At 45.2% G+C, this 13,167-nt stretch overlaps 1 protein-coding gene across 2 annotated transcripts in view; it reads right to left on the bottom strand.

The window, feature by feature from the left end:
• RAB31 (RAB31, member RAS oncogene family) overlaps positions 1-13,167 on the bottom strand; it is a 156,533-nt gene that overhangs the window by 120,247 nt on the left and 23,119 nt on the right. The gene's annotated exons all lie outside the window — the stretch shown is intronic.

The following is a 13,167-nucleotide window of genomic DNA, read 5'->3' as shown; positions in this document are numbered from 1 at the left end:
ATATTGTTCATCTGAGGAAATAAGGAAGCCTGCCTCATAACATGGACAAGATAAGCATGGATTTTATAACTGTCCAGTAAATCCCTAGGTTTTAGTCAAAAATCTAAGCGCATTAGTCAGGTCCAAATCTGACCAGATGCTGGGCAGTTTTGCGTGTGGATCTCCCACAATTTTTTAAAATTATTTTTTCAGGTGCAGGGACCAAATTCAAACTGGCTATTGGGGGAAGGGGTTAAGCCTTCCCATTGTGCTACTTTCCCAATCTAAAATGTTCCAAGGAAGCCACCATTTGCCCCACTGGGGAAACAGTACAAAACAACTGAGCCGAAAGGGCGCACCACTACCAATGGAAGAGCGGGTTCTAGGTGGACAGCCGGAGAATTTAAAAGCTGACAAGGAGGTCAGCTGGGTGGAGGAGAGCAACAGCGGTGAGGAAAACATGGCCTCAGTTGGGTGGGCCAGAACATCAGCAACTGGAGGAGCAGATGCAAGAACCAATACCAAGAGGCCCATCTCTGAAGCAACCTGGAACCTGCAGGAGTACGCTGTGGGGGAAGCAAAAGAAAAAGCCTTAGAAGTTCTCAGGGCTGCCCCAGTGGTGTAGGCAAAGGAAGCCACTTGAACAGGCAGCAAGGCTTTGCAGGGGGAGGCATCCGAAGGAGAGCAACAGAGCAGCGTCCGAAGGAAAAACAACAGTGTCCAGTGGAGTGTCCAGTGGAGACCCAGCAGGGAAGCTAGGAAGATGACAAGAGAACTGCATGAACTGGGCATTGAAAATGGGTTGAGAAGAAGGGGAGAGTATTTTACAAGGTGATATAAAAAGATAAGTCAACCAAAGAAGAGTCAATAATTTAAATCATAATATTCACTCACTGGAAATCAGCAAGCCCATAGATATAGCTAGGCACGGGAACACCCAACCATTTCATAAAATTTTCATCAGCCCATAAACTTCACAAAGTAAGAGCTGTCCCATGCAACAAGGAAAGACCATAGATTTTTCTCACAATGAGGGAATAAAGAGACTTGTATATCAAAGGCCAGAACAAATCAATAAGTTTTACTATACCTCTCAACCAAATACAGGACATCAAGGAACTGTGAATTATTTAAAAGCACATTACTTACCAATAACCTTTCAGACAGAATAGAAAGTATTGATACATATATTGCAACACCTCACAAATATTGTAAGTATTTAAAAAGGTGGGGGGGAAACCAAGTCAAAATACTCCAAGCTGCTCCATGGAACTCAAAGATCTTATCTATTGATATACAGCTACATTATAAATCTCTGTTGCAGAAAAGATGCTGTGTATTTATTAACCCCAAATCAACACAGACCTAAATAATCCCCAACAACATGAAGATGTTAACAAAGCAATTTATTTCATACATGGATGACTGGAGCTTGGGAAAACTGCACAGTCTGCTATCAGAGATGTCAGGAGAAGCATAGGCACTGGATTGATGGTCTAATCCAGCGGGTTCTTCTTATTTTCTTATGTACTGAGCGTAACAGTTCAAGATCTCATCCTATAGCATCCAGTATAATAAAATAATAGAATCATAGAGTTGGAAGGGACCAGGGTCATCTAGTCCAACCCCCTGCACAGTGAAGGAAATTCTGAACTACCTCCCCCCACACACCCAGTGACCCATACTTCATGCCCAGAAGATGACCAATGTGCCCTCCCTCTCATGATCTGCCCAAGGCTATAGAATCAGCATTGCTGACAGATAGCCATCTAGCCTCTTCTTAAAAACCTCCAGGGAAGGAGAGCTTACCACCTCCCGAGAAAGCCTGTTCCACTGAGGAACGCTCTGTTAGAAAATTCTTCCTAATGTCTAGATGGAAACTCTTTTGATTTAATTTCAACCTGTTGGTTCTGGTCCGACCTTCTGGAGCAACAGAAAACAACTCGGTACCATCTTCTATATGATACCCCTTAAGGTACTTGAAGATGGTTATCATATCCCCTCTCAGCCTTCTCCTCTTCAGGCTAAACATACCCAGCTCCTTCAACCTTTATTCATAGGACTTGTCTCCAGACCCCTCACCATTTTTGTTGCCCTCCTCTGGACCCGTTCCAGCTTGTTTACATCTTTCTTAAACTGCGGTGCCCAATACTGAACACAATACTCTAGGTGAGGTCTAACCAGAGCAAAGTGATACCATCACTTCACGTGATCATGACACTATACTTCTGTTGATACAGCCCAAGATCGCATTTGCCCTTTTAGCTACCGCATCACACTGCTGACTCATGTTCAGTGTTTGGTCTACTAAGACCCCCAAGATCCTTTTCGCACACACTACTGCTGAGACAAGTCTCCCCCATTCTATAATTAAGCATTCGATTTTTCCTACCTAAATGCAGAAATTTACATTTATCTTTGTTGGAGTGCATTTTATTAGTTTTAGCCCAATTCTCCAGCCTGTCAAGGTCATCCTGTATCCTGGCTCTGTCTACCATATTTGCTACCCCTCCCAATTTAGTATCATCTGCAAATTTAATAAGTGTCCCCTCTATTCCTTCATCCAAATCATTTATAAAGATACTGAACAACACAGGGCCAAGGACTGATCCCTGAGGCACTCCACTAGTCACTTTTCTCCAAGTGGATGAGGAACCATTAACTAGCACTCTTTGGGTGCGATCTGTCAACCAGTTGCAGATCCACCTAACAGAAATAGCATCTAAACCACATTTTCCCAATTTGTCAACTAGAATAAGATGTGGAACCTTATCAAAAGCCTTACTGAAATCAAGATAATCTATGTCTACAGCATTCCCGTTATCCAGCAAGGTAGTAACTTCGTCAAAAATGGAGATAAGATTAGTCTGACATGACTTGTTCTTGAGAAACCCGTGCTGGGTCTTAGTAATCAGATCCATCCTTTCTAAATGCTCAAGGACTGACTGATGATTTGTTCAAAATCTTTTCCCGGTATAGAAGTCAAGATGATGGGTCGGTAGTTACCCGGATCCTCCTTTTTCCCCTTCTTGAAGATGGGGACAACCTTTGCCCACCTCCAATATTCTGGCACCTCACCTGTTCTCCAAGACTTCTCAAAAATAATGGACAGAGGCTCAGAAATTACCTCTGCAAGTTCTTTGAGTACACTTGGATGCAATTCATCTGGCCTAGTGTCAGGCTGCTATCTCGGTTTCGTTATTGCCTCTGTCTCTGTGCTGTATTGTCTGCCCCCCAAGGTCGCATACCTAGGCCTGGGAACTCAGCTCCTGGGAAACTGTATTCATGCGTGTAATCTCCCGCCTTTCCTGCCTTATAATATCTCCCAGCTAGTGAGCCTCTCATAGCTGTCATTTTATTCGTTTGCACTGTATGCCTATTTGATCAGTAAAAGCCATCTGTTTGGACTCTATATGACTTTGTGGTGATTTCTGGTTCTGTGGGCCAAGGGCTGACATTATGACAGCTATCTCTCATCTTCACCGTTCTACTAGCCAGGCTGGAGCCCAGGGGGGTTCGCCTGCCACTTGGATGGGAGCTGTGCAGCTCTCCAGGTGATCTACTACCCTGGAGCCCTTCTCAGAGGACCCTACTCTGTTACAAGACTTAATCGCTGAACTTTTCCGGACGACCCGAGAGGTTTGCCGCTTGAGGGGACTGGTACAGGCGCAGTGGCAATCTCTTACAGGACGTCTCTGGATGTTAACATCGGAGGATACTGATGCTCGTTTAGATCTTCAGGACTTGGATCAATTACTGGACGATGCCCGATTGGCGACTGAGGATTTACAAATATTAACTGGACTTTTGGATAATCTTATTTCTCGACAAACTCTTTCTACCATGGCGGGAGCCCCGCCGGAGGGTTTTTCCCTGATCCCGGATGCGGCCAGCTGCCAGGCTGAGGCCAAGCGAGTCGCTATTAGCACCGCTCTTCTCCTTGTGGAATGTACAAAGGACACCCCGGTAGCCACCTTGGCTCAAGTTTTGACCCCGACGTTTGGAGCCGAGGCATCCGCACTGGCGGTTCGAGTACAACCTCTACTGCCCCAGTACCACCGGCTCTACCCGCTGTATACCGGGACTTTAAAGATGTCTTCGACCTTAGGGAATGTGATGCCTTACCCCCCCACCGGGCCTCAGACTGTGCGATTGAAGTAGTAAAGGACTGCACATTAACCAAAAGTAAGATTTACCCTATGAGCGCTTCCGAGCGCACTGTCCTCCGGGACTTTTTGGACAAAAACCTCGCCAGAGGGTTCATTCGCCCTTCGAATGCCCCAAACTCGCCCCCCGCGTTTTTCGTCCGGAAAAAAGAGGGCGACCTTCGCCTGTGCATTGACTTCAGAAAGCTCAATGCGGTTACCCAGACCAACGCCTATCCTATCCCATTAATATCGGATATTTTGGGACAATTACAGGAAGGCCGTGTGTTCTCTAAATTAGACTTGGTGGAAGCCTACTACCGAGTCCGTATCCGCGAAGGAGATGAACACCTCACTGCCTTCTCTAGCTGTTTCGGAATGTATGAATTCCTTGTAATGCCATTCGGATTAAAAGGGGCCCCGGGGGTCTTCATGCAACTCATCAATGAAATCCTACATGACCTTCTATATCGTGGGGTGGTGGTCTACTTAGATGACATTCTCATTTATTCGAAAACTGTGGACGAGCATGTGACTCTGGTCAGGGAAGTTCTACAACGCCTGCGTAACCATCAACTGTTCGCTAAACTAGCTAAGTGTGAATTTCACCAAAGCAAACTCACGTTTTTGGGATACATCATCTCCCACCAAGGTCTTCGCATGGACCCCGCCAAAGTCCAAGCCGTCCTCGATTGGACTCCCCCCACCAACCGTAAGCAAGTACAGCAATTTCTGGGATTTGCAAACTTCTATCGGGGATTCATCCCTAACTTCGCCCAAGTGGCTCTACCCATTACGGACCTGCTGAAAACTAAGGGAAAAGTAAGCTCGGCTGCCTTGCCCTCCGCAAAAATCCTATGGACTGAGCAATGCCAAGCCGCCTTTCTGGCCCTCAAACGCCTCTTCACTTCGGAGCCGGTGCTACGGCACCCAGACCCAAATCAAATGTTCATTGTGCAAGTCGATGCTTCCGATGTAGCCATGGGAGGGGCTCTCCTCCAGCAAGGACCGGACGGTCTTCTTCACCCTTGCGCTTACTTTTCAAAAAAATTTGCGCACGCTCAATTAAACTGGCCCATCTGGGAGAAAGAGGCCTCTGCAGTTCATCATGCACTGACTTTATGGCGGCAATTCTTGGAAGGGTCTAAAGTACCCTTTGAAGTTTGGACCGATCACAAAAATCTAGCTGCCCTCACGGGGTCCCATAAGCTATCGGCGAAACAACAACGGTGGGCGGAGTTCTTTGCTCAGTTCCGTTTCACCCTGAAGCACGTCCCTGGGAAGCAGAACGTTCTCGCGGATGCCCTCTCCCGTTTACCACAATATCCGGTAAAACTCGAAAGACCCACCAACTCTCTGTTCACCCCTATGCAACGTGGGGCCCTACCTATGCTGGCTGTGCAAACCCGATCCCAGCATCAGCACACCTTCCCTAACTCGCAAGCTCCGCCAGCCCAACCGGCTGCCCAGCCGCCACCGCAACAGACCGGAGTTCCCGCCCCTCCTACCCCTCCGACCGCTCAGCCGCCTGCAGTCTGCGCGCCGCCGCACGTAAGCACTAGCCCTATAACTGTTTCTCAGATCTCCATGACCGACGGGGGGGCTCCCTCCAAAATCCCCATCTCCGAATCCTTTTTAACTGTCCTTCGGGACCAGTGCCTTTTAGAACGTTCCGCTCATACCCTACCTCCTGGTGTTTTGGAACAAGGGGGGTCCTGGTACAAAGACTCAAAATTGTATGTACCCAAAGCTCTCCGGAAGGACGTTTTACATTTAGCTCATGGAGCCAAAACAGCTGGGCACTTTGGGTTTCTGAAGACCCTTCACTTATTGCGCAGACAGTTCTGGTGGGGGGGAATGCGTTCCGACATTGACTCCTTCATCCGCAGCTGTCCCGTTTGTGCCGCTGCGAAACGATCGCAGGGCAAACCCCCGGGACTGCTACAACCTCTTGAAACGCCCAGCAGACCTTGGGAAGTGATTGCTATGGACTTCATGACTGATCTCCCTCTCAGTGGGGGTAAAACTGTGTTGTGGGTTGTTACTGATTTGTTTTCTAAGCAAATACATTTGATTCCATGCGCAGGGATCCCCTCTGCTCAGAAACTGGCCCGCCTCTTCGTGACGCATATCTTTCGTTTACATTCGTTTCCGCGTAAAATAATTTGTGACCGCGGAAGTGGTTTCGTTTCTAAGTTTTGGAAAGCTTTCCTCAAGTTGGTGGGGGTGGAACAGGGATTGTCTAGTGCATACCATCCTCAAACTGATGGTCAAACTGAACGTGTCAATGCTGTACTTGAATGTTATTTGCGCTGTTATGTTAACTACCACCAGGATAACTGGGTGGAACTGTTACCTTTAGCAGAATATGCCTACAATAATGCCATGCATCAATCCACAGGTTTTAGCCCGTTTTTTGCTGTGTATGGACAAGATTTCAGTCCCATCGCTCCTACAGATGATGTAGAGGGGGAGGGGAACCCCGACATTGCCTCCTGGGCACACGCCCTCCGTACCACTTGGCCCTGGCTCGTTAGCAACCTCGACCGGGCCAAACGTAAATACAAAGCGCAAGCTGACAAACATCGCTCCCCCGGGGGTGATCTGCAAGTGGGTGCTTTGGTTTACCTTTCCACCAAAAATCTCCGTTCCACCCAACCGTGCCATAAGCTCAGCGCCAAATTCATTGGCCCTTTCCCCATTACTCGGGTCATAAACCCTGTCACAGTGGAACTGGCTCTCCCCAAATCCTTGAGGCGTGTGCATCCTGTTTTCCACATAAGCCTCCTCAAACCCCATGTTGCTTCTCCACGGTGGCATCCGGACCCACCGCCTGCGCAACCCATCATGGTGGGGGGGGAAGAACACTTCGAAGTCTCCAAGATCCTTGACTCCCGTATTCACCATGGCAATCTGCAATATCTAGTTCGTTGGAAACATTTCCCCCCTGCCTATGACGAATGGGTGCGCGCACGGGATGTCTCCGCCCCCGACCTCGTCGACGCCTTTCACATTGCTTACCCGGACAGGCCAGCCCCCTTGCGAACTGGGAGGGGGCCTTGAGGGGAGCAGAATGTCAGGCTGCTATCTCGGTTTCGTTATTGCCTCTGTCTCTGTGCTGTATTGTCTGCCCCCCAAGGTCGCATACCTAGGCCTGGGAACTCAGCTCCTGGGAAACTGTATTCATGCGTGTAATCTCCCGCCTTTCCTGCCTTATAATATCTCCCAGCTAGTGAGCCTCTCATAGCTGTCATTTTATTCGTTTGCACTGTATGCCTATTTGATCAGTAAAAGCCATCTGTTTGGACTCTATATGACTTTGTGGTGATTTCTGGTTCTGTGGGCCAAGGGCTGACACCTAGATGACTTTGTTTCATTTAAAGAAACTAGGTGTTTCTGCACTACCCCAATGCCAATCCTCGGCTGCAAATCCCTTCCCTCATCATGTGTTCTGTTCATGACGAGTTGAGCACCTCTTCCCGCGCAAGAAAAGACTGAGGAAAAGTAGGAATTGAGGAGTTCTGCCCTCTCTTCATCTCCTGTTACAATTTCACTTTCCAGTCCGCGCAATGGGCTTATCTTGTTCTTATTCTTACTCTGTACATAGGAAAAGAACCCTTTTTTGTTGTGTTTAGCATCTCTCGCTAGCCTAAGCTCATACTGAGCTTTAGCTTTCCTAACACTCTCCCTACAAGCACTAGTTATTTGTTTATATTCCTCTTTGGTTATAAGGCCCTCCTTCCACTTCCTAAATGAGTCATGTACTTCTTCACAAGTGAACACATGAATGATACAATAGCAGCCATCCCTGATCCATTTCATTGGCTGCAGTTCCTGAAGCTGCGTCACATTTCTTAAACATTAGTGTGAGGGAGACAGAGGAAAAAATGGAATAAGACTGCTGTTTTCAGTGCCTGGCACATATTTCCACTAACCTCCAGCTCCAGCCTAAAATATTAACTAAAGAAGTTTATTAATTCTTTCTACCTATGAACCTCTTTGCAGCCCAAAATGTTGTCCATCACTTTTTTTACTAACTTCCTGGAGTGTTAGCCACAAAAACTTGTACCTCCTTGAAAAGATACAGATTTTGATGGTATTTCATGTGATCTTTATTCTGGCTATTGTCACCTGTCTCTTGCTTCATTACTGAACTGGTGTCGGTACACACCTGGGTACACTGATAACTGTGTGCTAAATTCTTTTAGCTGGAGCCAAAACTAGGTCCTTCGCCATCCGAGAGGCCAGCTTTTAAAAATAACAGAATTTAACAGCCCATTCCCGAGAAATGGGCTGAAATTTCTTTGGAGGCGGCATGACCCCACCGCCAAAGTAAGTGCTCTCTTATTCCGTGATAAGAGGCGTTTACACTGGCGGCGGGGGCGGTTCCGTCGGTGCCTGGGCATTGCGGAGCTGCATGCCACTCCCCTGCAGCCGCAGTCTCTCCAGGACCTAAACCCAGGAAAAAAAAATGCAATGCCCCTGCAGGGGGGGGGCTTCCCGGGGGCGGAGCTGACATTAGTCAGTTTCCTAAGCCCCTCGAGCCCAGGAATGTAACCCTTCATCAACAGTGTTGCTGCGCCAGGCTTTTCCTGGCGCAGCCTCGCTGTTTTCATTGGGGGGAAATGCCTCATTTTCCTAAAAAGCCTTTGGAGGTGGCACGGTGGGGCCTCGGCTACACTGTCCCCGGCTGCCACAAAGCTCAGGGATGGGCTGTCTATGCGCATATTCTTTTTGTTCTGTGTGCTAGCTGAGCATTACTGACTTTTAGCCAAAAAAATTTTTTGCAATTCCATCTCAAACTATAAACTAGATTAAAGGGTCTCTGAAGGAAACTATGCCAATTTAGTGTTTATTAATAATAAACCAGACTAAATGAGAAGCACAAAGGTATGTTCCAGACCAGCAAGGGACAAACACATGAAATGAAGCTTCATGAAATGAAGCATCATGGGAGTGCTTGTCTGGATGCATGCCAAGTTTTTAGTTTGGGGGATCAATTTACTGTCTGGAGGGTAAACTTAAAAATATGAGCTACAATTTTATTCCTAAAGATGTCTAAGGAATACTAATACCTATTATTCAAGGAGCTCTCCTGTCAGCAACTGCAAAATTGCTTGATGTTGTGTATTAGACTGAACGTTATGGTTTTGGTCAAAAGTTAGTAATGCTAGCCTAGCATAAAGAACAGAAGTAATCTGAACTTTTAAATTCTGTTCTTTTTAAAAGAAGCAAATGCAGGAAAAAACAAAAGCATCAAACAAAAGAAAAATGTATCTTGTAATGAAAGCTACTAACTCCAACCATTGTTGGGGGGGGGGGAGAGGATGTTCCCTACACACCTAAATGGGAAAGACTGAATGGAAAATGTTAAACATGAATACATGGCTGCAGCCCTATGTACACTTATCAGGAAGTAAACCCCATTGAACTTGGCAAGTAAACAACTGGGATTAGGCTACAAAACCACTTACTTGAAAGTAACCTATACTGAAAACAGGATGAGTAATATAATGCAGAATGTATTCTCTACTGTGTTCTTATTGTCATTCAGCTTCTTACAAAACTAAAAAAAAAAAAACACCAGGGAAACACAGAATTTTCTTTATCTTTTTCATTTGGTATATACACTAGGTAGAATATACTGTCAAATTGATTCTCCAGTATACTAATCCAAAATACTTGTATTTAAATCTGATCTGGTCCGATTCAGTAGTATAGGGTGTCCTCCTAGGCAGAGATACACCCTTCCAAATCCAATGAAGTTAATGGGTTCGGAAGGGTGCAACTCTGTTTAGGATCACACTGTTAATCAGCTTATATTTAATACCTTGGCCTAAATAAGTTCTGAATTGGTTTATTGCTTGGTTCTTTCTTTTACCCTCCCATGAACATTTAATAATATAGTTATCAGTACAAAGGAGAGCAGTAGCAGGACGAAGTTCTAAGGGAGAAGCATAATGACCTTGAAAGCAAAGTTTAGAAATGTTATAGAAATTGCATGACAATTTGTCATTAAGCATTTGTGATTTCATTTAAGGAAGTGCCACATAAGAGAGTCATCTGATTTCATTTTGATATTTTGTTGATGTTTGTTTTTTAAAGCAAAGCAAGGTTTTAACCCTTATGGCTGTCAGGATCAGTATGAAACTGGGAACCAAACTACACATTATATTTTTTAACGAGTTCTGAAAAGGGAATCCTGACCTGATTCACATTCCCTGCAGCCACATAGTAGCTGCAGGGAACTGCTTTTTAAAGGACCACATGGGCCTGATTCAGCTTGGGCCCACAGTGTGGAGGGAAGAGGGGCTCCGGCCTTCCCCCTTGCCATTTTCCCAAGCTGAAACTGTCCCGGGGAAGTGTTATTTGCCCCATTTTGCAGCTGCACATGCAATATTAAACATGTAACACATAGTTTGGCTCTTAGAGAGCCATGTTTGATGAAATCTCTGGAACGAGAAGATGGAATTGAGAAGCAAATCCAATGGCCTAGGGCAGGGCCTTGCGTACTTTCATTGCATTGCATACTTTTTTACTTCTTTCCATGAATAGTAGAAGCAGAATATATTGTGTGAAACAAGCAAATATAAGCAAATTTGCATAAATTACACAGCTTGCAGAATCCAGTTTTTCATGGTATAGAATCTGAATACAGTCTGGCAATTTTCTGTCCTATACAATAATGCTTACTGACAGGTTAGGTGCCATGTGACAAATACTAGCAAGGATAAAACAAATTATAAAAGCCTCCCCATCAACAGTGTAACAGTGTGAGTTCACTGAGTAACAAGAACTTCCTGTTCATCTGTTTTTGAACCTCAACAGTCTGGCACCAATTCCCTGTAAGTCTGACTGCTGAGATACAGGATTGGTCCTCTAATCCCATGCCTAAGAAGTACCAAACAGGGAGCAGTACATTTTTAGTTCCCGTTACCTATGCTTGTGATCTTTAAACTTTCCAGAATAGTGAGATGTAGCGATAAAAATGTCAGACCAGGATCTGGGAAACCCAGGTTCAAATCCCCACTCTGTAATGGAGGCTTGCTGGATAACCTTGGGCCAGTCATATGCTCTCAGCCTAACCTACTCCTCAGGGTGGTTGTGAGGATAAAATGAAGAAGGGTTGATGTGAGGATAAAATGAAGGCCTAAGTGACACTGTAAGTCACTTAGGCCTTCATTGAGGAGAAAAATTAGGTATAAATGAAAAAAATAAAGGAATAAAACGCCCCTTTAACTCCTAGGCAGCAGAATGGGACCTGCAACCATGTGACATCACACACTTGACGATGAGCAAGCAGGTACATCATTTTTGTGCATTTTTAAACTAAACAAGCATCTATGATTATTATCCCTGGATTCTGCTTTGATCCCTGGATTCTGCTGTTTTGTTCTTTTATCCTGCCTTTGTTTAGCTTCTCAGCCTCTCGCTTTTCACAGTGATTCCCTTGTTACTTTAACTGACTTTCTTTGCCTTCTCTCTCCTTCTTCCTTTATACACTGCCTTCTACACTTTTCCCGCCTTCTGTCACTTTTACATTTTTGCCCTGTCTTCAGTGCCCAGCTTGGCAACCAATGCACACATTGCTTACTCTAGGTACAGCTCCATGGCCAACATAATACATTTATTCATACATTCTTATAACTTCATTTAACAGTGACGTTTTATAGCTTAACAAGCGCCAAACATACCTGTCATTTCCTCAAGAAGAAGAAGAGTCGGTTTTTATATGCTGACTGTCTCTACTACTTAAGGAAGAATCAAACTGGCTTACAATTACCTTCCCTTCCCACAACAGACACTCTGTGAGGTAGGTGGGGCCGAGAGAGCTCTAAGAGAACTGTAACTAGCCCAAGGTCATCCAGCTGGCTTCATGTGTAGGAGTGGGGAAACCAACTCGGTTCACCAGATTAGTGTCCGCCACTCATGTGGAGGAGTGGGGAATCAAAACCGGTTCTCCAGATCAGAGTCCACCGCTCCAAACCACTGCTCTTAACCACTACACCACACTGGTTCTTTTTTTTAATTTATCTGTTTGCTTGAAGCAACACAGAAAAGTATGATGGAGAGGGAAATGGAAAGACAGGAGAGCAAGGAAGGAATATGAGCAAATGGGGTTGCATTTAACCTATAGCTTATCATGCATGTTTACTCAGAACATTCTAGTCTCTGAAAGGAGATAAGGGTTCAAATTCTATTCATGAAAGGTCAGCTTTTAAGGCAGAGCTGTGACTTAGTGGTAGAGCACATGCTCTGCATACATAAGGTTCCAACTTCAGTTCTTAGGTTCTTCACAACTTTTTTATTTTGTTATTATTTTTATCCTATCCTACTTCTGAGGAATGCAGAATGATGTACATGGTTATCCTCTCTATCATCTTATCCCCCCAACATCTCTGAGTTGTAGGTTAAGTTAGGCTACGACAGAATGACCATCCCAACGTCACTCCATGAACTTCATGGCAGAGAGGGGATTTAAACCTAGGTCTCCCCATTCCTAGTAGTCTAACTACTGAACCACATTGGCTCTCATAACATACATTTGTGCATGACTGCCTGGATCTCTGTAGACCCACCACCAGTGAGAGTAGATGGAACTGAGTTAGATGGACCAAGGTCTGGTGTATAAGACAGCTTCCTATGTTCATGCTGGACTTGCAAGGAATGTGTGCATTCCTCCACCCTAATTTCCATCCACCTTCAGGATACTATAAGCTCTTAAAGAGCTTCTTGTCTTCTTTCTCCCCATCTCCTTTAAATGTCTTCCACTGCTATAAGCATTCTATGCCTCCTCAAACATGCTCAGTTCTCATCAGTTCATTTGGGGGTGAGGTGAGAGTTTTGTTTCAGTTTATAATATTTTTCTGCATACCTGGGATCCTCTTAGCATTCAGAAATGTCTACCTTGACTGTGGGCAACCCTGATTTCCTACCCTACAAACAAGCACTTGACCATTAAGTCTGCTATTACAGGGAATTATGATATTTGCCACCATGAGTGTAGTAAGAATCAGTGCACATTGCAGGCAAATTCCTCCAA

Source organism: Euleptes europaea, chromosome 8 (assembly GCF_029931775.1).
Source record: "Euleptes europaea isolate rEulEur1 chromosome 8, rEulEur1.hap1, whole genome shotgun sequence".
Taxonomy (NCBI): Eukaryota; Metazoa; Chordata; class Lepidosauria; order Squamata; family Sphaerodactylidae; genus Euleptes; species Euleptes europaea.
The sequence above is the reverse complement of the archived record's forward strand: the minus strand, read 5'-3'. Positions and strand labels throughout refer to the sequence as shown.